Genomic DNA, 24,731 nt, shown 5'->3' on the forward strand with positions numbered 1-24,731 from the left:
ACACCGCATCTAATTTGGGCCAAAGCTCTTCCATCCTGTCGCATCTGCAATCACAGCAGCTGATCTGCAGGTTTCTGTCTTCTTCTCTATGAAATACAACAGGATTATTTCTGATCTGAAAGGCACATGACAAATGCTATAGAGCCAATCAATAAGTCGGCAAATGCATGTGAAGAATATTTGGGAATTTGTCATGAAAGCATTCTTTCATAGTTCTGAAGGTAATTACCGCCTTAGGTGATACATTTATGTGTTGCTCTAATCTGCAGTGTTGCATAGTAGATGATATTGAGACAGTAAAGCTCCTCAATGTGTGAAGTATCACTTTTATGACTTTATCTGCTTTTGTCAGCATTATTATTTTTATATGGTTTTACCCCTGCAGGGACTAAAAGCCTTCCACCTCGTTTTTCTGTCTTGTTCAGCATTTCTTAAATGTCTGATATGTGTATTTGACCTGAAAACATTATTCTGAAAAAACATTATCACATTTTGAGGATCCATATACTGTCATCTAAACATTAGGTTTATGGGTTGTTGTTTTTTTTTTTTATTATTTTAGCCAATACAGTTAATATGAAAAGCATATAAATCTTGAGCATTTGGTTGTGCATTTGAATGCTTCTTTTTTCCAGATGGAATAAGCATGCAATGAAAACAATAGGCTGTATCTTGGCAACATGCTTTGTGAGCCATTAAAAAGCTTCTGGCATTGTTCATTCTGTGTTTTTGACCACTCTTTTTTAGCAGAAATGGAAGCGTTGATTTATATGGGTTGGTTTCCTAGGATTTTTTTCAGGAAGCTTAATATCAGCTCTTTTTATCCATTCCAAACCTAGTTTTAATGTGTGCCTGAGATGACTGTCTTGTTGTGTCCCTGTGTAAAACATCATGCTGTTGAGTAATAGTAAAGTTGGAGAATGTGGATGTTGTCCTACTTCTACTGGCAAAATAGACCCACACCAACCTGCTTGACAGTTATTTCTGTAATCTTTGGTTGGGATGCCTCATCTTATTTGTACAATGTTTGTCTCCTGTTCATGGCTTAGTTGACTGCGGATGTTTCAGTTTTTAGTTGATGGTAGGCTTGAATCTAGCTAGTAACTGGGTTTTTATGAACATCCAGATACAGCTGGGTCTTCAAACAGCACAATGATCTCAAACACTGCTCAGAACATAGATAAACTCTACATTAGCCATATTCGATTTGTTGACTATGTTTAACAGCCAAGTATTTGACAGGAAACCCTGCAATTTAAATGCCAGATCTGCAAAGAAGACTAGTCTGATACCTAGCCAGAATCTGGACAGGAGATTACCTGTAGGGTGCAACACACTAAGGGTTAGTGAGGTTTGTGTTTATATATTTATAATTTTTACCCTGAGCTGACTGGAGAAAACATTTTACTCAAACCTATGCACTCAATCTTGTTTTTTTAAATTCAGTTGTTTGTTGTATGATGGTTCAAAGCGTGTCACTATGGGTCACGTGACTCATTGTAGGTTACTGCAGTCTGAGCTCAGACTGCAGTAACAACAAAACAAAACAGATATGACACTTACCTGATCAGACATATTTTTGGTTCTCTGATGTTGGATCTAATCTAGAGGGGTGAATGTGACCTTGTCTTTACAAGTACGTCCATCATTTCTCAATCTGCTGGTCCAAAACTGGTCTGCAATCAGATTCCAAAACACAGAGGTTTGATTTTGCAACAGAGCAGTGTTGCCAGTGGGTGCTAAACCTGGAAATAGGGCTTGGTCGTCATGACGTATTACTTTGTGTGGCCGCCATATTGAAAGCCTCCGCGGCTCCGCCCCCGCTACTCAGACTACTGCCTATGACTACCGCATACTGTACTCCCTCTCTCAGCCGTGTTCTAATTTGATTAATTTTACCGTAACTTCATTTCAACCATGGTAAACCGTTGCTGTGTTGTGGGCTGTAACAGCGCAACACATGATCGCCATGGGAAAAACATAGAAAATGGGTTAACTTTCCACCGCTTTCCTGCCTGGAGGCGCAACCACGGGAGAGACAGCAAGCGCGATGGAGTTGTCGGCTCGCTTGGATCGCGGCTTTAAGACTACCGATCATAACTTTCCACAGTATCCCGATGTCTATGAGAGTATGTTCCCTCCATTTTCATTCTGGTAAGTTAAAGCTGCACGGTTTTATTTAATAGCCTACAGTTTCTTTCCTTCAGCCGTACACCACATACATGCACATAAATACTAAAACGGCAGCGGGAAAAGGCTCAAATACGTGAGAAACCCGGAGGGTTTAGGGAGGGCTGGCAGTTAATGTTACTAACTAAACCTTTGAAACACATAGCAGCTAGTTAAAAGTACATTACATGAGTGAGTGGTTGTTAGCACTGACGGTTAGCAGGTGCCAGAGCGCGTCTGAGCACAGCTTACCTTTGTACGAGTTACTGTGTTCCCACTGTTTGCTGGCTTTATGATCTGCAGCTCCTGAACCCGTTCATTCGTGAACTGCACATGAGACTCCAAGGATTTGTAGCTTTGGAACTTTTATGAAGTATAGGCGCTCACATCGCAAACAAGGCAGCCGAAGACGTCCGATATGCAAAACAGTGGCAACAAGTGGTCGTCGGCGCTCCATAATAATGCTGATTTTGTCAACATAACGGTCCCTGATTTCTCTATTTAGTGTGTCCCGGTAAATTTCAGATCCTTTTCGGGATTTTAACATATTTTTCTATCTATTCTTTCTCAACTCTACTTCTACGTCTCTTCGTTCAACAACGTTATGTCAGAGGTATTTTAACGTTGCGTTGCTGTCAATATGGCCGCCACGTCCCATAATGCAACGCGGATCCCGAGCCCTATTATCACAGTGCTGCTTTATAGTGCTGTCCTACTTTTATGGGTTTGCTCCTCTACAGATTTGTTCTGGTTTTTTTTTACACTTAAATGTTTCATATTATCACACAAACACATTTTTCAAACCAGATAACCAATTTAAACTCAAAAAGCTGTTTTCAAATTATCATTTAATTTATTAGGGCTATGGAGCCATCCAAACTAAGCTCTCTGCAAAAAAAGACACACCTAATGCTTTAATCTAACAAAACAAGATCACTGACAAAGTCATTGACAATGACATATGGGTATGTTAGACAGGTAGAAAGCTGTTTTAACGAGTGTGATTTAGTTGAACTAATACTCGTCAGCAACTAGAGTAGAGAACCAAATCAAATCTGGATATCTACATAAATGCTTAATAATGCTATCATATGCTGAATTTGGGCTTGCTGTGTTCTGCTTGCTTTTCATGTGTAGTTGCACATTTGCAAACCGTTCAAGCTGAAGTTGAACACAGAGGAAATACAGAATTAGAAAATTTGCATTTGAGAGGACAGCTACTACAGTGATCCAAATATAGCTGATCTGAGTGTCCATCTGGTCTAATGGCATTTGCATTTTTTTTCTACATCAGTTGAATTTTTTTCCATGTGCCTAAACAGCAATGATGACAAACAAGGATCGGAGCAGGATCTTGCTTATTTCATTTTGCTTTTGTAACTTCAGTTTGTAGTCTAATTTGTTTTCTGTCAGCCAGTTTTTACCCTAACCCTAAAATGACCAGCATGCACCAGTGATCTCAAACTCAAACCCTCGACAGCCGGTGGCCTGCAACTTTTTCTTGTCCCTTGCTCTACGCACCTAAATCAAATGGCTAAACTGCCTCACTCACATGCAGTCAAGCTCCACAGAGCTCTGCTAATGAGCCATTATTTGAGTCAGGTCTGTTGAAGCATCTCAAGGACAGGAGTTTGGGTCCACTGGCATAAACTGATAAAGCAAACTATTAGAATTTGCTAAATAGGTGCAAATATTTGCATCAATTTTATTAGGATGAAATGCAATCAATATTTTTTTTTTGAAATTGTATAAATCTAACAGCTAAAATTTAAATGAATGAGGTAAATTCATAAAGTTCTTAAATGCACTTGCTGGTATACACACCAGTGCTAAAATGTGCCGTTCACCGAGTTAAGAAGCTCAACGTTTGACTTTAGCATTTGGAATGTTGCTAAACTAGCTAACGCTGAGTACAATTGTTACTATTGGTCTGCAGAAAAAAGTCAGAATCAGAATAATAATGAACTTTATTTGGCAAGTTTATTGGTACAAACAAGGAATTTGACTTTGGGTTCCGATATTCATATTGTTTGTTTAAAGATATATATATATGTATATGAAGAGGGGAGAGGACACACTCCTGGGGGGGTTCCAGTGTTGATTATTCTTGAGCAGAAGAAGGTGCCTGTGCCGTCTGAAAAAAAACCTTCGCAACCACTAACCTTAAGACAGTTCTTAGCTTCAACTTATATAATATATTAACCTTTATGCAACTATCCAAACACCTCATACATGATGAAAGGGATGGCTGACTTTTACCTGGATAGACATCTTCCATAAAATGTTTTTAAAAATATTTAGGTAGGAAATGTTCCCTACACAAAGACTACTTTTTATATAGAATTTAAAAAATGTTCTGATGTAAAACAACAATCCAGAGTATGTCTTGGCAGCTGACAGCTTCAGAAACCTATTTGCCAATTTGAGGCTGTAACTGAACATGTGGCCCGTCTGCCTTTTGCCAAACGTCTCACTGGGCAAAGGTGCTTCTCCCAGCTAAAAGCTGTAATCCCTCTCTCTCCTGCCAAGTGTGGCCAATAACTGTGTGGCTCACGGGCTCATCAGTCTGGTACACAATAAATCAGCCTGGTGTCCTGCAGGAGCCCTGGAGTCTTGCTGTATATCACATGCCGCACTTATATACATTCCTGCAGGCTTGCCCATCTCACGGAGAATTGCTGGCTTTGCAAACCTACGTGTTTCAAAGAAAACTATTTAGTATATCTTCCTTTCCAGAGAGCTTGGAAAGAAAAACCATAAACCATTTTGATAATTTATGAGTCAGGAGCAGATAAAAGCACACTTTCCACCCAGAGGGACATGTGCATCTCTGAGAACACCACATGGCTTCTTTGAAACTTCTCCTCAGGTTGCCGATTGTCACAGGATCAAGGAGAAACTGGATTCTGATCCGTATTTGTTATCTGCTTGTGCGACTGCCAGTGTGAGCACAAGCGCTAAGTAGATTTCTTACTGAGCCAAAAGCTGGAGTCTCTCATGACAAAAAAAACAAAACTTGTGTGTTCAACAGATGTTTCTTTTCAGATAACAATCAGAGCATCGAACATGGCTGTGAGGACAAAGCTGCCTCCTGCGATTATGCTCTCTCTGCAGCCTGAACCTGGGGAATACTTACCCCACAGTTACAGTCAGGACCCAGCTGATTGGAGTCATGCACAGTTAAATGATTAATGCATCTATGGCTGTTTCTATTTTTACACCAGACACCGTGAAAGCCGTTTGAAGCGGGAATCTGTGAGGATTCGCCGTCTTATTTGCCGTATAGTTTTTGCAGTGATTTTTTTTTATTTATTTTTTTATTTGAAGCCCGCTAAGATAAGAGAGTGGGGAGATCTGGCAGCTGCCAGAGTGGAGGCTGTTTTGTGAAAACAGAGAAACTTCAGAGCTGTGTTTAATCTCCACCGTCTCACTTAAATCGTCCCAAGTTGCCAGGAGAGGAGGACCCGAGCATGCGATTACTGAAGGCTGCAGCAAGGATGCGACTTTATCACACAGATAGGACCCTGAAATGCAGCAAAAGTAACGCTGTTTTTTTTTTTTTTTTAAAAGAGAGAAATGTTCACACACCCACACAAACACAATCCCTGTTCGGCTTTCATCACTCTTTGACTGGCAGTTTCAGGGCCTCTTTGAGTGAGGGCTCTTTTTCTGATAACTTGAGGTGGGGAGGTGATAGTTTAAAAAAAAAAAAAAAAAAAAAAAAAAAAACTTTGCCGGCATCAGCTGACAGGTCCACCGCCACATTGTGATGCATGATGGTGGTAGCTCTAATGTGACCAACTGCCTCGGGTTTGGGCTCTCACAGGAGGCTGCAAGGCTAAGCTGTGATACAAATGCAGTAAGAAAACAAAATCTCATTGGGCAGAGAAAATCTATTTATCTGAGAAAGTACCGAATGCCCCCAAACGAAGCCATTCTCCCCCTAACAAATACTGTAATTATCCTTTCAGACTGCAGACAGTGATTGATGGCAATATGAGGCAAGATTTTTTTTTTTTTTAAATATATCAACCCTAACCAAAATGAAACATTTAAATTAACTGTTTAGGATCTGTTATATTATATACGGTCGCTAAATAATATTTTATCCATCAAACTAGAGACTGATATCTAAAGTAACAAACCCTCATTTTGGGATCTACGACTCTAAAGTTACTAATTCAATGGAAGCCAGTTAAAACTGCTTCTTACATACTGTTGCATCAATATTAATGAGCTAATATATTACAGCAAATCACTCACATTGGCTGACAAAGGAGTACTTTTACACTTTGACTAAAAATAGCTTGTATTATATATGTTGCTGTACTTTTGCCAGAATAGGATGAAACGTACATGAATTTTACATGGCTGCAGGACCTACAAAGCCAAGTATTGATATCCCTTGAATTTATTCTTCACATTTTGCCATGTTACAACCACAGACACCAGTGTATTGTATTAGGATTAGGTAATAGACCATAAAGTAGTAGGCTACATAATTTAAAAAATAGATGGAAAGTAGCTAAGATTTAGTCAGATTGTGCAGAGAGCATCTGTAAACATCAGTTTCAAAGTCTTGTTACAGATTCTCAGCTAGATTTGCGTCTCGACTTTGACTGGGCCAATATAACACATGCATATGACTGAATCTAAGCCTTTCCACTATAGCTCTTGATACATCTTTAGGGTTTTTATGTTGATGGAAGATGAAAGATGACCTTAAGGCTTTTAGTACATCTTAAAGGTTTTCCTCAACATCCATTATGTTCAGGTTTGTTCACTAATGTTCTCTAACAAAACTCTAAGGCCTTTACACAACCTCTGCATTCATACTGACATTAAATCACACATGGGAGGATGTATAATTTTTATTTCTGCCAATTTTAAGTTAAACCTATATTTGTCCACTTCAGTCATTTTTAGCAAGTACAAGGACTGCACAGAAAATGTATGGAAAAGCAGCCAAAACCCACAGAAAAGCCTAGAAAGTCCCACGGAAAGCCTGGAAAATGACTGAAACGACACCTTAAATGATCATGACAGCATCAAACTGCTTAAAAGCAAAACAATTAAGTTAGCAGCAGTGGCTTAGCATTTTTATAGTACTAAATACTCAATTTCTTAGTGCTTTAATCATTCAGCAGAAACAAACTAGGAGATTTACCGTGTACACTTTTTGAAAAAAATCTAATTAACATCTTGAGACGGTAGAGTTCAAAAGATACAATTAGACAATAAAGGGACTCACCCTGTGACATATCATCCTCAAAGAGATTGTTTTCGTTAGGATCTGAGTGTTTTATTGTAGGATTGCACTAACCACTAACAACCCACTATTGATTCATGGTGACCCTTCCTCTGAGCTAACAAACAAGTCAGCAAAATGTCCCACACGGTGTACCAGATCTCCTCTCTATAAGGGATCTTCTTTTGACTTAAATCATCACCGCCTTGTATTTTTGCTATAGCTCAATATTTTTGTCATTAGTCCGACATTTTAAAAGCCAGGCCGACGTGCACAGGCAGAGCAGCCAGAGATCTGCAGTCACAGCTGGGACTGTGCTGAGTAAAAGGCCAACTTTGACGTATTGATGAAGCGTTGGGGCATGACCTGCTATGCTGCTACTAATCAATGCTCACCTCAACCCTCAGCATTCGCTCGGATGCAGACTCTTACGCTGGATTCAACTGCTTTGTATACCAACGAGCACTAAGAAGCATGAAAGTAATTTTTTTGTGTCTGTTTGTCGAAATTAGGGCTGAACCTCAGCGATTCAGTGCAGGTGCCTTTGATGATCTCCGTTTTTATGGGAACGCGTAAAAGCGTGACGTGTCGGGATGCGTGACGGGACTGCTGAGGAGGCAGAGGGGATGTGGTGGTGCGCAGCTTCGCAGCGGCAGCACCTCATTTCCTAATCACAGCCCTTATGAGCTCCTCTCAGTTGTTCGCAGGAAATTTATGGTTTCTGCAGAGTGCAACCTGACCTGTTTTGCATATCACCCATCGGCTCTGGGGAAAGCGGTAAAGATCATTGGCTTGCTCAACATTGCAAGTAAAATCATAAGAGGCAATGCTACTTTAAATTTCTACATCTGAGTGGCTAACAGCACGCTAAAAAGCCGGAACTCCTGCCAACTTATATTACAGATGGTTAATGATCACATGTTCCCTCACATTACTGCAGACTAAAACATCCTGAGTGTGTTTTTATTATGGATAAACACATACAGGAAAAAGGTGTTTACCTTAAATTAACATTCCTCCAGCTTTTCACGAAACATTATGTGCAGCAACGCTGTGTTTTATCAGTTAATGAGGAGAAAATGGGGATGTTAACAGCCAGTCATTAAACAAACAATTGGAGCTAATCTTCCAATTAAACCACTGTTACGTTACCCCGACTGTCATACCTAGTTCTCCACACCAACAGCATGGAGAGGCTTGGTAGGTGTGTACGTAGCTTTAAAACAAAAACCTCTGTTTTTTTTTCTCTCTCCTTCACCGTTAGCCTCTCTCAGCACAAACTGTCTTATTTTAGGTGGAGAGCAGCGTTTTTTGAGTCATTAAGTCCTATCTGTGCGTCAGCATGTGAAGATCACTTCAGAGTTATCAGAGAGGATACATCATCTTGTTGAATTGAGAACAATTTCCTGACATGTAAAGCAGAAGCTTCTCATTATGCTGCTGTGACAGCTAATGTATCGTGCTTCATTTAGACAAGTCTCTCTAGATCTACGCACCGGGTTCTGTTTTATTGTTTCTGCTTCATAATAAATGCTCTGCATCATAAGAAAATACTTAAATATGTTTATTAAATATATTATACTTGAAAAGCTAACCCTAACCCTAACCCTGTGCAACAAGACACATTTTCTCTCCCTCTCGGTCGGACATAAAATCCAACTAAACCTTTCCTGAATTAAATGAGTTGGGAATACCGAAATTATTTCTGTTTGTTGAAACAGGACTTTTTAAATAACCTGATAAAGATAGTCTTAAAATCTGTTTGAATGGTCTTTTAAACTTTATGACTTTGGTCAAAACCTTGCGGTGTCCTTCCACAAGTTTCTCACAACAGTTTTTCTTTAAACAAACTTTGACCAATTCCTCCTGACAGAACTGTGGACCAGAGTCAGGTTTATAGGGTGCCTTGCTAACATACACCTTTTCAGCCCTGCCTACAGATTTTCTATTGGACTTATATCAGTGCCATGTGGTGGCGAAAGCAAAGCATTGACTTCGTTGTCCTTTGTGCATAGGATAATTATCCTTTGAGAACACCTAGTTGTGCCAGTGCTTTAACGGGATGTCTAGTGAGGTTGCTTCAATTTTATATCTGTTTTATCAAATGTCGCAGTCTTCTCTGCAGCAAAACATCCACAGAACACAATGCTGCCACCGCCATACTCGACAGAAAGGATGTAGTTCTCAGGCCTGCTAGTTTCTCCCCAAATGTTAAGAATGGCCATTATGGCCAAACATTTCATATTTACTTCTATGAGAACACAAGATATGACTCCAAAAATCAAAGGTTTTGAATCCGGAGTACATTAGTATATTGAAACCTGACTTGCTGTTTGAGTAATGGCTTCTTCCTCTCTGAGCAGACTTGGTTTCACCTTTATAGCAGCTTCAGCCACAATCTTCATATTTTGCCTTGTTTTCTGGGATTAATTTGAACATATAATACAAGGACATGCTCATCTATGGTACATGGAATCAGTCTCCTTCCCAAATGGTATGATGGCTGGACATTATCATCCATTTATGCTGATCTAACATTGCTGGCACATTGAGCCATCTCGAAATTACCAAAGGAGGAACCATACTTCTGATAGATTTCACATTGTTTCTTTTTTTTTCTGTTTTTTACATTTCTTTAGAATTATGTCTTTTAATTTTGAACTGTTGCTTTTCTCCAGATTTCCCACAGCGGCCAACATTTACAAAGGTCCACAGACGATGTTTCTGTGACCCTGTCTGTGTAATGGCTTTCTCTGGATGAGCAATAGATGGCCTCAAGCCCTCCACCGGGCCAAACCTGTTATGATGCAATGCTTTTACCACTTTCCCTGAGACCTGACTTTTTAAGAGGTCAGTGCAGTGCTCTTTGAAGCATAAAGTATTATGTTCTAGCTTATGCTGCTGACTTATAATTGGCCACATAAGATTATGCTAAAGTGCTGCACATTATATCAGTGGACTCACGTTTCTTGAGATGTGTGCCACCTAGTGAGTTCAAGATCTCAGATTGATTTTATTTCACAGTGCTTTTACTGAATGACCATCAGCTGAAGCTATGTTGTAGGAAGGAAGAAGCAGTTGTGAGTTATGCAAGACAGAACTAAAATTAAAATTTGATGTTAAAATTAAACATTATTTGTAAAGTTTTTCTTCTGAAAGCAAAGTGGGGGGTTAAAGCATGGGATTTAAAGTTCTTATTCACAGGCTGCACCAGGGAACTAAGACACTATCCTTTTATACTAATCTTTACAACCAACTGATTTATTGTCACATGCTTTATTATCAGCGAAGTGTCTCAAAAATATGTCTGTACATATGGCTCAATACTAACATCCTTATACCTTCAGGACGGCCAAGGCAACGGTACAGTTTCTTAAAAATATGTAAGAAGAAGCAGAAGCAGCAGCAAAGGCTGAATTCAAAGTATTGTTAATGAGCCATCCACAACAGATTGTTGCCCAGGAAATTGAGAATCATATGTATTTATTTTGATTTGGTCAACTGACATTGCACCGAATCAGGAAAAAAACAGTAATCTTAGGGCAATTTAAATTAAATTCAACTCAAGTCACTTCATTCAAATTTCATTGTTAAAGTTACATTAAGCATCAATTTGATAAAATACCAATGAATTTTTTTTCCAATTATAATGCAGCCTTTGCCCTTTTTGGAAGTTTGTGGTACCTTTCCGATGAATTCATACTGACATTACTACAGTATCTCCTGTTGCAAACATAGATTTTAGTAGCCTTTTGGGGATTTTATATGATACACCAACACAAAGGTGTGCATAATTTTGGAAGGATGATACATGTTTTTCTAAACATTTTACAAATATAAATCTGAAAAGGGTTGTGGACACATGTGTTTGACCCCAGGGATGTATTACAGTGTAAAAAACACTTTTTGATGTAATTATATCTGCAAGGTTTTCTGGGGCTAATGGTCTTGCTCAGGGTCTCTTACCCAGAGTGGCGGTCTGTGAGATTCGAACCAGGGAACTTGTGGCCTTTTCAGGACGCAAACTCCCTGTTCTTACAACCAGGCCCCCACTCAATTAAAGGGACAGCACAGATTAATGGAGGTGGGGTTCTGTGTAGAGTTTTTGACTAGAAGTTATCTGCCTGCACCTAGGGACCAGTCGATCCACCACCTGTCCGTGCGCAGACTATCACCATCCTGGATCAGACCAATGATAGAGGTTTTGTCCGCAAACTTCAGGAGTTTCACAGACAGGTACGCTGAGGTGCAGTCATTTGTGTACAGGGAGCAGAGGAGTGGAGAGAGAACACATCCCTGGGGCAATAGATGGCCTCAAGCTCACATCTTGAGGTATAGTTTTATAACCAAACTCTGCTTTGAATTTCTCAGCAAACTTTCTCTGGCCTGTCTGGGGATTTCTTTGGTCTCCATGATGCTGTTTGTTCACTAATGTTCTCAAACAAATGAGGCCTTCACAGAACAACATGTGCATGGAGTCTATTGACTCATTAGGTTACTTTGGAAGGTTCTACTATGTTTTATTTAAGGGTGTCAGCGTAAAGGAGGACAAAAGGACAAAACTTTGAGATAACGGACATTTGGACATCATATTTCCCTTAATATTAGTCACGTTGCATGAAAATTAATTCGAGTCTCTTCTCAGTAAATAGTTCCACGCACTGCTGTGATGAAATTGTTTTCTTTTCCCATACTTTATAAATGCAAATGACAAACAGCTTCATTCCACTGCCTTCTTTGTTGCACGGCTTTGTTGTTATGCCACAGCAAAGTACAGCATGAATAATAGCCCTTTTTCTGCCCAGAGTAAGCGGTGGTGGTGCGTGGGCTTATTTTGGGAGCTGTTTGACATTAAAAGATAAAAAGGGAAGAGTGGAGTGAAAGACGCGGTTAGTCACAGGTGTTCTGGCTGCTGACGTAAACTCCTTATGCTGGGCCCCGAGTACAATCACGTAATAAAGGACAGATTCCAGCGCAAAGATGAGTGGGTTATAAGAGACGCTATGAGGTGTACATTTAGGTAAGAGTTACTTAGAGTAATAGAAGTAGAAAAAATTAAAATACAAAATCTTTTAAATATACAAAAACATCACTGAGGTAAACTTAATCTGTGTTCATGGTAGATTCATACATAGAGTGATTTCTCACTAATGAAGATAATACAACTGCCTTGATACGAAAAACTACATTTCAGAGATAAATAAAAGTCTTCTTAGTGCAAAAATCAATAAAAACAATCCCACTTTTATTAGACTGTGACCTACAATGCAGTACTTAAAAAAATAACTTATTGGATGATGTAATAGGACTCCTAAGTGCGCCAATAATGTTACATTTTACTCTGTGAACTGAGTTAAATCTCAGGAAATTTTGAAAGCACTGTGCATGTCAATGTTATTTAAGACTAATATATTACTGAAGACTTTATTAAATCAGGGTATATATATATATATATATATATATATATATATATATATATATATATATATATATATATATATATATATATATATATATATATATATAAAGTAGTAAGGAACTCCAAGTCTGCATGAAAAATTTAATATGTAGTCTATTTAATCACTTTATAATTTCACCTTATGTCAGATTTCATTCTGATGAAGTAACAAGGCTTTTTGAATAAATCCATCTGTAATTTCCTTTTTTTTTTTCACTGAAGATTTAAATGGGCACTTAAGTAATTTAGTATTGCACTTGCCTTCAGGTGGGGCACTCAGGGAAGCTAGAAGGACTCTTAGTGATGGAGCAATTCTTCACCACAGCCGGCACTCTGTGTTGCATTTTTAAAGACAGCTGTTTTAATTATGGATTTCATTATTATTATTATATTTTGTAAAAAGTCTTCTCCACAATTCTTGCACATTCTCTTTGCATTAAACAGGCAGACAAAGAAAAAAAATTAACACCTTTTTTTCTGTCCAAGCAGGAAATAAAACAATTTGTCTCCCAAATCAATACAGTTACAGCACTTTAAAGACAATTCATGTGGTTTATTCTAATTTGTGTTTTTAAACAGGATTGTTAAATAAAAGAAATAATAAAAATTGTGCACTCTAATAGATTCCATTAAAGCTGCTTTTACAAAAGACCAATTCGAATAGAGTTGAAGTCTTTTCTATTAACACTGTTATTCACTTGGTAGATTTTTTTTGTGATAAAGTCCATTAAAACAGACCTTTTAAGGCAGTGGACCATACTATATTTGAAACAGGATTTTTTGCAACTGGATAGTGGCAGGTAAAATGTGTTCAGCACTTCCTTTTAATCAGGCAAATACTCAGAGGTGAAAAAAATAACTAAACATCTTAAAGTAAGAGAAAACTTTTGTCTACGGGAGCCTCTTTTGTAGCTTAGTATTTGTGGGAAAAAAACACAATATGAAAGTAATTAAAAAGCATTTAATACCCGACCTCATACATTTTATGCCATAATAAAATCCACCCACCAAGCCTGCTTCATCTATTCCAAGTTAGCGGGAGGCTGGAGAACACAACACAACAAAACAGTGAATATAATAAAAATGACTAGCCTTACATCTGTTTATTGATCTGTTTTATTTAACCAAGAACTCTATAAAAGGTCTAAGGGGGTAGCCTGTGTGTGCAAAACTACCTCTCCATTGTATTCTCATGGTGTTCTGCTGTTTGTAAAGCCACTTTCCAACCATCCAATATCTGCAGGTAAAGAAAAAAAAAGATTTTCATGTGATGATCAATTGTAACACACAGCTGCTCAGGAAAATAAAGCTCATGCCTTCTTGTTATGAATCAAAGGCCTCTGCGTTAGTCACCTTGGTGTTTGGTTTCGTATTACTTTGCAAGCATCATTCCTTTTACCTGACTCCGCCAGATAGATTTGCTCCGCATATCTGCGAGTGAAACCTTGAAAGCTCGCGAGATCAGGGTGGTCTCACGAGGCTATCATTCCTTAACACTTGCATCACTTTGCAGGCAGCGCTGATGAGATGGTATGGAAGGGGTTTTCTTCTTCATTTGAGAGCAAAGTGTTTGCCAACAGGATGAGATCAGGGGTCCGTTCTTCGTACGTCGCTAACTCAATTAGCAGGATTTCATTGTTGACGATTTGGCATGATCTTGGATCTTTTGGTTCTTCGAAACTCATCCCGGACTTGTTGTCATAGCAACATGTGCGCAAAGTTGAGCCTGCTCCCGAGCAGGCTTATTTCATGTAAACAAGATTAGATCGTAGCGGAGGAGATAGGGAAGTCTGTGTCTAGCCAGCGCACTTGGACCACCTAGTGGCAGAGGAAGGGACAGAATTGTGGAACACCATTTTTTTTTATGTTCAATAAAACACGAAACAAATAATGCTTTGTTCCTGTCGTTTTATTTAAACAATTATTTATAAAGAAAAGTTATCAAATCATCTTTTGCCTGCAGTAAGAGATAGTTATGTAAAGTCAGCAATACTACTGTGTGTAAAATGGTGTATTAGAATTTACTCTGAAGGTCCTTTTGAAGCAACTCGATCTCTAGTGCAGTTTTTCTCTTTTTCACGTTGTGGAGTTCAATTTCTCCTCTTAATTTGTATTTTTTTTCAGGTCAAAATACTTTTTCTTTTGTTGAAGATGCCGTTAATATAGGGAACAGGTGGCACCTTGAGTCATTTTGTGAAAAAAAAAGAAAAAGGGTTAAACATGTAAAAGTAAAAAGAACCCGATTTTTTTTTCAGCCTTCTTATTGGTGGCTGTTAAAAACAGACAAACACATAATTTAACAGTGGCTTTTTAAAAAAAGGAGAAGTTGCTTTTTAAAATACAGTATAATATTTAAAGGCTATCATTTTGTAGAATATTCTTGTACTTCACTTTTTTCCCCATGTTCGAGTGGCTCCCATGGAGGCTCTGACATAAAAGAACAAAGTACTTATGAAATTATTAAAATGCAAAAATATATACTGTAGAAAGTGATAGAAACATCTATCATGGACAGTATTTACAATTTAATTTGTCTGTTGCTTTTTGCCAGCCCTCTCTCCTTGTTTTAGCAGACTTTGAGGTGTTACCTGTCGTTTTAATTGACTCAAATTCGGCATAACCTTCTTTTAAAAGCTCTTGTTCAGCTGGGAAAAAAACTGTGGGCGTTCTTTGGCCATACTGACCAGCCAATAGCAGCGCTGCTGATCATTGTTTCTACTATCGATACATTTCCCCTTTTAAACAAACGCATGAACGCGCAGTTGTCTCAGATAACTCAATCCAGCCATACTAATCATAAACAACAGGTGTGTTTGAAGAACCCAATTAGCCGGATCATGATTAGCCGGATGAAATCATCTTGGATGTCTCATTTGATCTTGGATGTTTTAAGCAACGTACGAAGAACGGACCCCAGATCACAGGGATCAGAGTTTATCATGTCATTAAACATTATCAACATAAATGTGGAAAAAATTCTAAATAAACTATTAGGGATCACACATAAACATAAAGACTGAAATGTTTCATATTCTACTGACTGATTAATTGACTTAATTCACAAAACTGTTATATTAATATCAGTCGGGGCTTAATTGGGTAACCGCAGCTCTCAGAGTTGGAAAAAGATTGTGCAAACCCTTAATATTTGTATTTCTGGGTTATGCTCATGTTTAGTAATGTTTCCATTTAGATATGGTTTACCTGATCTCTGTGCTGGCCTTGCATCATTTCTCCACTTATTTTCCTCAGTTTCCCTGAGATCCTTGGCTCCTTCCCAGCTGCAGCTTGTTTTTAATCACCCACCTGTTCCTTATTCCAGTAATCACCATCCCAGCACAGCTGAAAGCAGATATTTACATATATTGTATTAAAAGCACATAATCATTTTTTTTTCAGCTGTGTTACATTAAATCTAAACCTTTCCTGTTTTGGGTCAATTAGGATTACCAAAACGATTTCTTGTTTCTAAACACCAGAACAATTAGAGGATTATTTAGAGGATTTTATTTTCACTTTCTTCAAATTCATAAGCTTACATACACTTGAACAGGGGACAAGCTCCACAACTTTCACAGTCTTCACAGATTCTGAAAAGAGTTGGCATTCAACTATTTATTGTTTTACTTCACGACTGAAAGACCACAAGGATCCCAGACTTAACATATGTGCCAGCTGAGGGGGTCACAGACGTGACTGGTCAAAACAACTAAAGCCAACCTAACATCAAACTTGTGAGGGTAAACACAAACCCATAAAATGAGAGCGATGCATTTTAAAAACGTTCAGTTTAACACATGAGCGAATTTCTCAAATGAAAATTAGATTTGTCAACTTAGATAGTTCTGACTGTTTGTTTTGCTCATATTACTCATATAACGACTATGGAACATCTTTTATCACGTGAAGTTGTTCATTACTTTTTTAATTGTCAATGCTGGTTTTATTCTGAAGTTTTTATTTCTAGCTTTACAGACAACAATATAATGTTTAGGATTTAACAAATAGAAATTATTTCGGTACTCCTAACTGAACTGAAACAGGAAACAGTAGTATTTAATTTTAGGATATGTGCATGTAAACATCTGGTTTCAACTTTATATATTCTTCCTGATGCTCTCAGTCATTACTGGATACTCATCTTCCCCTGTGCATGTTATTACCATCTGGTGCTCTCAGTTGCTCTCTCTATTTTTCATGTTTTCCAAGTTTTTTTGCTTTGTGTGTACTTTGAGAGTTCATCCTGACCATGTAAAATGCAATGCTTTGTTTGCATTGTTCCGATAATAGGATCAGATGTGTCGTTTTGGGCCAAAACCTGGTCTCAATAATCGGTAGTAAGTCCAAAGATATGAAAGTGTCAGGTGCCCCAAGATTGCAGCCAATTTTATCTTATCTGTGAAATGTGCAGGGAATAAAAATTTGCAACTATTCAGCAACCACTAATCAGCACCTCTGCAGAGTCTACCTCAAAAACGCACACACGCACACACTTTTGTTCTGTGAAAAGCCTGTATTAATTAGTTGCCCACCTCCCCATTCACTGCTCTCCTTCAGGCTTTGTTTTGCCTTTGTATGCATTGGGTAATCATGTATAATTGTCCTGGGGTATAAACATCAAGCAGCAAAGTAGCATCGTAATGAGCATCTCATGGTCTGTACCACTTGTCTTGTGGGCAAAACAGTATAGCATCTGTAAGTCTGTGATGAGTATTATCTGACTTACTGTATGCATTTTATTTAACGGGGCAACGGAGTACATGCTACGAGAAGCAAACTAAGTGAAACTTTTCTCATCCCCTATAGTCACAGACTGCTCTTGGCATCATTAAAAAAGAAACATATATGTGAACTATTGTAAAGGTAACTCTGACGCTGAGAAAGTTTGATATTACATTGCCTCCGCTTAGGTATATGGAGTGTACTGTATGTTTCTGACCGTTTTCCAAGTAGTGCATTGAGGTCCACCGAAAGTGAACTTTTTCACTACATTTGCAGCAGTGGGAAGGGGTTGTCAGCCTATGTCTTAAATAATCTTATCTTGTTGATCCATTACTTAGTGGGATATTTAAGCAGCACTTCAACAGATTATAGAATGTAATGAGAAATTATGGAAATAAATTAATTGCATAGGTCTAATTTGCATAATTTGTTTTAATTATGACTGTTGAAAATTAAACTACTTAGGAAAATCTATTCTGTAGATCTATGCAAATAAGGATATCCCAAGAAGGAGTTTTTCTCCTCAGAAAGGTAATTAGTTACCAATATTAAGTTCCACTCTAAGCTTCCCTAACTGCTCTTAGACTGTGGTTGAAAAATCCCCTCAAACTTGCTTTGCATCCCATGTTGCATTTGCTTTGTACGTGGAAGTTACAATTTCCAAATTCCTAGTTGGAAAAACGAAATAACACTCTTGAGGTTGCGTTTTGTCACCAATATGGCTGCACACATGTAGGACATAGTTATAGTTTCTGGTTCAGACCTTTTATTTTCACTTCCTATGGTGTATGTCTTACTTAATTAAAACATACATAGTGATGTAAAATCTAAACGACCATGTTCCTTTTGTGTGTCAAGATTTAAAGTGAAGACAAATTAATTATCAGCTTGTATAGCTAACAGTAGTTAGCGGCAAAACAAATAGAGGACAGTATTTTCCGACTTGCAACCGTAACGCACACAACTCTGATGTGAAGTGATTCCCTGCTCAACAGTTAAAATTTTAAGAAAAATGTAACACAACATTAATACAGCCTTAGTGCCTCGTCTACACATACCAAGTACCTTCTTGGAAATACTTGCCGACATTTGCTGGTCAGAACAGGAACAACATCCGCTTGTGATTTTACAGTGTTTAGTCATATTTAAGACTGATGAAAACTGAATGATGGACCCTCAAATGGTAACAAAGAACCATATTGTAATTTAACTTAGAAGTGTCAATAAAATACTCTACATACCCAAGACTGGAAGATCAGTTTCATTACTATTGTGTCAAATTATCTTTAATGTTAAGCTGTAGGGAGGTTTATTTCGAACAAGTAAAGAACTGAAAATAAAGAAAATGAATTCCTCAAACAAAATCAAAACAGTGTGATTGTAATGTAAATATTTAAAAATGAGTGGGAAGAAGTACAGTTTATTTATTCCCACCCTTTCTCCAGAACCTAGTCTATTCTTCTGTTTCCTTATTTTAAATTATACAATATGTTCAAGTTCAAAGAGGTAAATTATAATCAATTTGCTTACTCAGTTTTCTATATCAATTAAAAAAATAAAACAGTTACATTGATATATTACTATTATTAAAAATATATAGAATTGTTCTTGATGGAACAACTGAACCCTGTCAGGAACAGTTGGGAGTATAAAAAGCAAAGAAAACAGGTGGTAAGCATGATGATGATGACAAAGCAACATGTGAACTGAATAAGCTTAATTGGTTGGGGCTATGGTAGAAGCAGACAAACTGAAACAAACGTGAATGGAGCTGAATACATATAAAAGGACATAATGGCTGAAAACAAACAAAACCTTCAGCAAAAATTAATGCAAGAAACAACTAGAAGGCAAAACAACTAGAAGACAATGCAGGAACTAGGAAAAACATCTAACAAATCTAAAACGTGGACTGAAAACTAATGACTGAATATGGCAAGACCTAAAGAATATAAATAAGTGACATGAAAAACATGTCCAACCAAATCAAAGAACCAAAACCATTACCAAACACTTCCAAATAATGAAAGAATCCTACCATTATCCATACCCTCAACACCAATGTAAAAACGCTGCCAAGTCTGAGTGCAAGTTGTAATGACTTGCTATGGTGACCCCTTGATAAGGGAGCAGCCAAAAGAACTCCCTCACAATAATATTGTGATTCCTAGCCATTTTATTCAACAGCAGCCAGTTGTCCTATATAGAGTTTTTGTTGCTCAGCCTCAAGATGCTTCTCCAACACAAGGTAATTCGGATCAGAAGGCCACTACATCATTTTGGGAGTGCCAGAAATGGGGGTAGTGTTATCATTTATTTCTAGACGTTCGTACTGCAGAATGCTATCTTTACCTTGTGACTCGAAAATTTGTTTATTAGCTGCTAAGGACTATTCACCCATTAAGCCTCTCGGTGAGTGTTGTTGGTCAGTGCAATCAACTGATCTGAGAGTTTAAAAGATTATGTCTTGTTGCATCTAGACTCTTTAATAAACTCTTGCCGTGCTGATGACATGTGATATAGAGTTGTCTGCAGAATGTTACGTAAAGGCCGACATGGATGCTGTGTCTATTAAGATGACTCAGCCTGTAAGATGTTTCAGTGTGTTTCGATGTGCAAACAATACGCACAGGAAAAATTGTTGTACGTAAATAAATTTGTTGAGTGTTTCAGCTGCTCTTTGCTCACCTTTCCGAGGATGGTGGGATTACATTGTCAATGTTTTTGCTCATCTGCCTTCATAACTTGAATCCGTTCTTAATCCATGGTGTTGTACGGGATTTCTATCACACTCTTTTCAACAACACAAGCTTCAACTTCTCTGGAAAGTTTAGGTTTGTGTTCACAGGAATTTCTGACCCTTCTTCTACCAGGGCATTTGTGAGCTCAGACACTGATGATCGTGGATTGCAGTTGGTGATGTAAGGCTTGGAGGCAGCTGCTGGATGAAGGAATTCAATTCCACAAAGATCTCTACACACTGCTCTTGACCTTATCTGAAGGCCACATGAGGTCTGAAGGTCTGTAGCTATAACACTGCAGAAAATAAGCCACATCTGCGCCCACTGCTCCTCAGCAACCATTGACCGTGTTTTTAATTGGACTACCACTTTTTTTACTGAGCTGTTGTCGGCTCCAGTCACGTCCAAATATTATAACACCAGGATCTGTTGACTGTATAATCTTGGGGAAATATTGATACTGGGCTTATTTCACAGTTAGCCTCCCATTGTGGTACCAAGATAAAAAGTATTGAGGTAATGAGAGTGACCCATTCTTTCACTAATGTTTGTCGAATCAGTTTGCTTGTCTAAGTGTTCGCCTTGGCACGCAAAAACCTAACTTGAAAGATCACAGGATTTATATATGGTTTATGATTGTGTTCTCAATCAGATTTAAACACTTAATAGCTGTTATTGAGCACATACCGCGGTGGAAGGCCCTTTGTTGATATAAACTCATTAGCTAAGAAGTTAGGTGGTTTGCAGAGTTAACACTTTTCAAAACGCAGCAGCATATAAAGCAAAGCTGATTTTCTTTTATAGGTTCAAATAATTTAATTAGAGTGTGTTCGTTGGTGTTACTGAAGATTTTGTTTATACCAACCATGCAGACGCGTTGTGTGCATAAATGAGCCAGCAAGAACACACTAGCAAATGCAAGAATACATTTTGTGTGACAGAGACCTGCCTGTAGTTGTTTTTCCACACATTGGTGTAAGCCTAGAAAAGAAAAGATCAAGCAGACACTGTTTTATCCTGGTTAATCTAGTATTTGTTCCAAAGCAGATCTTACTTTTTTTTATTCATCTTGTTTGTCGCTTCACTAATTGGAGTCACAAAAGACAGATAAATGTAAGTTCTTTCTGATAAAAAAGGTAATTGGTGCCTGATATAACTTTTTCCTAGTGATTTATGATGTTCTACTGCTTTGACATCAAAATTAACCTTAATTGATACCTTTTTTTAAATTAAAGTTTTACTTTGCAAACGTAAAAAATATAAAACATTGAGGCCTTTATATACTGCACATGTATGTGCAGTTCTGCAAAGATACACACACACACTATATAAACCAATAGGATTGCTTTGAACTGCAAGGATTTGAGTTTGAAGACAGCTGGACCACTGAGATATGGCTGAGCCTGGATATATCAGCTGGTTTTATATATGTATAGCCAACCTCAAAAAAATATATTTTTCCCCTCATTCTTATGTATCAAGCAGGGCAAAACCAGGTGTTATCTGGAAGGAAAAGAAAGGCTGTGCACCTGCCCTTATTACCACAGACCTTTCTGAAAGAATTAGGATGCATATTGACAACAGGACCTTGAGCAAATACAGGCTTATCCTCCTGCCTGAAAAACTTCATTATAAGCTTCTCGCTGACACCTTACCTCAGCTTCCCCCATTGAATGATCAACGCAAATGTGCAAAATTAAACAGCTAAGAGGTTTGTTGAATTCTTTAACCATCATTTTCCTCTTTAATGGTTATTTAAAACTTCCATTAGGGAGCAGAAGCAGAGGCTGACAGTTGAATGAAAAAAAGCAGATGGGCACAGAGGAACACAATTAAGTAATATGCTAACAACTCAAGTCAAAGATTATTGTGTGAAACAAAGGAAGTTGCAAGTTTGCTTATTAATTTATCTGGTATAGTTTTCTTTTTCCGGGGAAAATTGAAGATTAAGAAGGCCAAGTTCACAAGTTCAGTTTTGTGTTTTGTTCCCAAAACTATTTGAATAACCTTTTTTATTTTATTTTTTTTACTAAAAGCAGGGTGCTTTGTCCTTGTAAAATATGCTATTTAGTGTGTAGAAACATTAAAGGTGTATAGCCATAATATACGCTTATAAAAAAAAGCTTGATCATGATAAAATAAAGTTATATACATCAAGCGTCCATCCTGATTGTGTTTTGATTGTTCATTTTGAGCCTAAATAAAACCCAGCACAGGGCGCAATGAGCAGATATAAACAGACAGGCCACCATCTACAGGCAGTACTAGAGAACGATCAGAAAGCCAGATGGTGACTAATAAATCACTACTAAGTAACGGCAGACCAAGCCTGACCCCTCTGCAATGCCTCGCGGTAAAGCGGCAGCTCGAAGACTAACTGTTATAAATGAAATAAACCAATCTACTGCAACTCTAAGAGCCTTGTATTATTTCCGTTCATAAACAGAAACAGGGACATAGCATCAATGTTAGAACCAAACAATTTATTTATCTATTTATAATGTTGTGTGTACTTGGGACTGTGGAGGACAAGAAGAGCAGTGCTATTACTATTATTACAGTTATTAATAACATTTACTCACGTCAATCAACTCTGCTGTCACATCTGAGCAATTGGCAGCTTAGCTTTAGCTTCCACTTCAGTGAACACCAACGTTCATACTGTATTCCCAGCGCTATTCCAGTCTTTTCCCTCTCGGAATCCTATATTTTTTTGCGTTTTTTCACACTGGACGTTAACCTTTCTTCATTGTCTCTATTACTTCACTGGGAGGTGCTAATAGTCATTTGCCACTTCCTTGTTTATCCCCTGCTGCACATGCGCACTGTCATGCTTCCGTTGTTATAAATATACACAAAGGGCTTTATTAACAAACTGAGTAAAAACAAAGAATAAAACACCAAAATAACAACTAATACGCCAGCAGGATGTAATAATCTTTCTGAAAAACTGTGTATACATCCAAAGTGAGCTACTGACGTATAAAAAAAAATGTCAAATAACATGGTTATGTACCTTTAAGTCACATTAATTTGAAAGGCCCAAGATTTCCCAGACCCAACCATGGCACTGGCTTGGTGGGGTTTTTTTCTTTCCAAAATCTATAAACCTGAGTTTTGGAAAGGGATTTTCATCATATGGACTTGCAAGAAACCGAACCTGCTGATTGAGGTTCAATAAAGAGGATTTAATAGTCTCTGCTTGTTTTTACTTTAAGTGACAAAGCTCCACCAAAGGGACACTGTACCGCAGCACAAACTGTGCTCAATGATTACTCTTAAGTTTGGACCACTTTACTGTTAAAGATTAAGGACTAAAGTTAGCACTTGATGAAATAGTCACTTAGTTATATAAGGTATCCTTGCTATTTAGCCGTAACTAATAAGGAGAGCCCAATGTCGTAGCCAAATGGTGTGATGGTAAAATACTCATGGTAAAATCAAATTTTAAAATCACAAATAAAATAAAGCGTTTATTATATAACATTTTAGAGCCAGGCTGTCAAAAATGCATAAAGGTATTCGTTATGGGCCGTTTAATTTGACTGAATGGTTTTTGGCTTTATTTAGTACGAAATGCATTTGACACCATTAATCTAAAATCACAAACTTGAAGCTTATTTATTCACCAGTTACACACGGCATCTGCTGCACATTAGTTTGATAAAGTGTGTGCTTTTAACGTCACAGCCATATTGATTACCGCTTTAATTGTGTGCATTCATTGGAATGTTTTGACTGTTTCTTCATGCCTCTTAGCTGTGATTGTTAATTCAAGGCCAGTTTCATCTTCCTACAGGAAAGTCTTATACAAGGTGATATTTGTTAGTTAGGTAACATTACCTAAAGACATACCGCAGTTTTGATCCTTGTATAACCACAAGAGGTATTTTTGGTGGTGGGTTACAATCAGTTGGCCAACTGCCTTGTGGTAAAACACAGCCCTTATTCAGCAAACTTAGATGCAATGTTTGTTTTGACACTTCTCCATTGAAAACAGCATTTTTCAAAACTCTAAAAAGCGTTGAGCTATTTCTTTCAGCTGAATGCTCCAGGGACCACAGGTTTAAGCAAAAATGTGGGTCATAAATTCACCTGTTTGGTGAAGTAGAGGAGAGAGTAGAAGGATCCTCATAATTTATATTAAGAACTCTACAGTGGTCTGATCGGACTTCATGGAAACGGAAATGATGAGTTTGCAGAATTATGCTGTCTACTGTTGGTAGTGTTAAGGTCTTTAGCCAAAAATAACATTAGCCTTATTTGCTAGCTACATTCATCATTCACATTTTGACAAAGGAATTGGTCATAAACTCAACATAGGGTCCCAGAGCAAGACCTTTAGCACCAGAATGTACCCCAGGCGCAGTACTGTGGCAGCCCACCCAACCCT

At 37.9% G+C, this 24,731-nt stretch overlaps 1 protein-coding gene and 1 long non-coding RNA gene across 4 annotated transcripts in view; one reads left to right on the forward strand and one right to left on the reverse strand.

Moving 5' to 3' along the window:
* frmpd3 (FERM and PDZ domain containing 3) overlaps positions 1 to 24,731 on the forward strand; it is a 163,475-nt gene that overhangs the window by 26,349 nt on the left and 112,395 nt on the right. The window lies entirely within an intron of this gene.
* LOC110368480 overlaps positions 14,359 to 24,731 on the reverse strand; it is a 119,873-nt gene continuing 109,500 nt past the window's right edge. The window contains exons 2-3 of the long non-coding RNA XR_004927805.1: positions 16,080 to 16,217; positions 14,359 to 14,424 (exon numbers count right to left, since the gene is read on the reverse strand). This is a non-coding gene — a long non-coding RNA (uncharacterized LOC110368480). The remainder of the gene's footprint in view (positions 14,425 to 16,079; positions 16,218 to 24,731) is intronic.

This window comes from Fundulus heteroclitus, chromosome 23 (assembly GCF_011125445.2).
Source record: "Fundulus heteroclitus isolate FHET01 chromosome 23, MU-UCD_Fhet_4.1, whole genome shotgun sequence".
NCBI lineage: Eukaryota > Metazoa > Chordata > Actinopteri > Cyprinodontiformes > Fundulidae > Fundulus > Fundulus heteroclitus.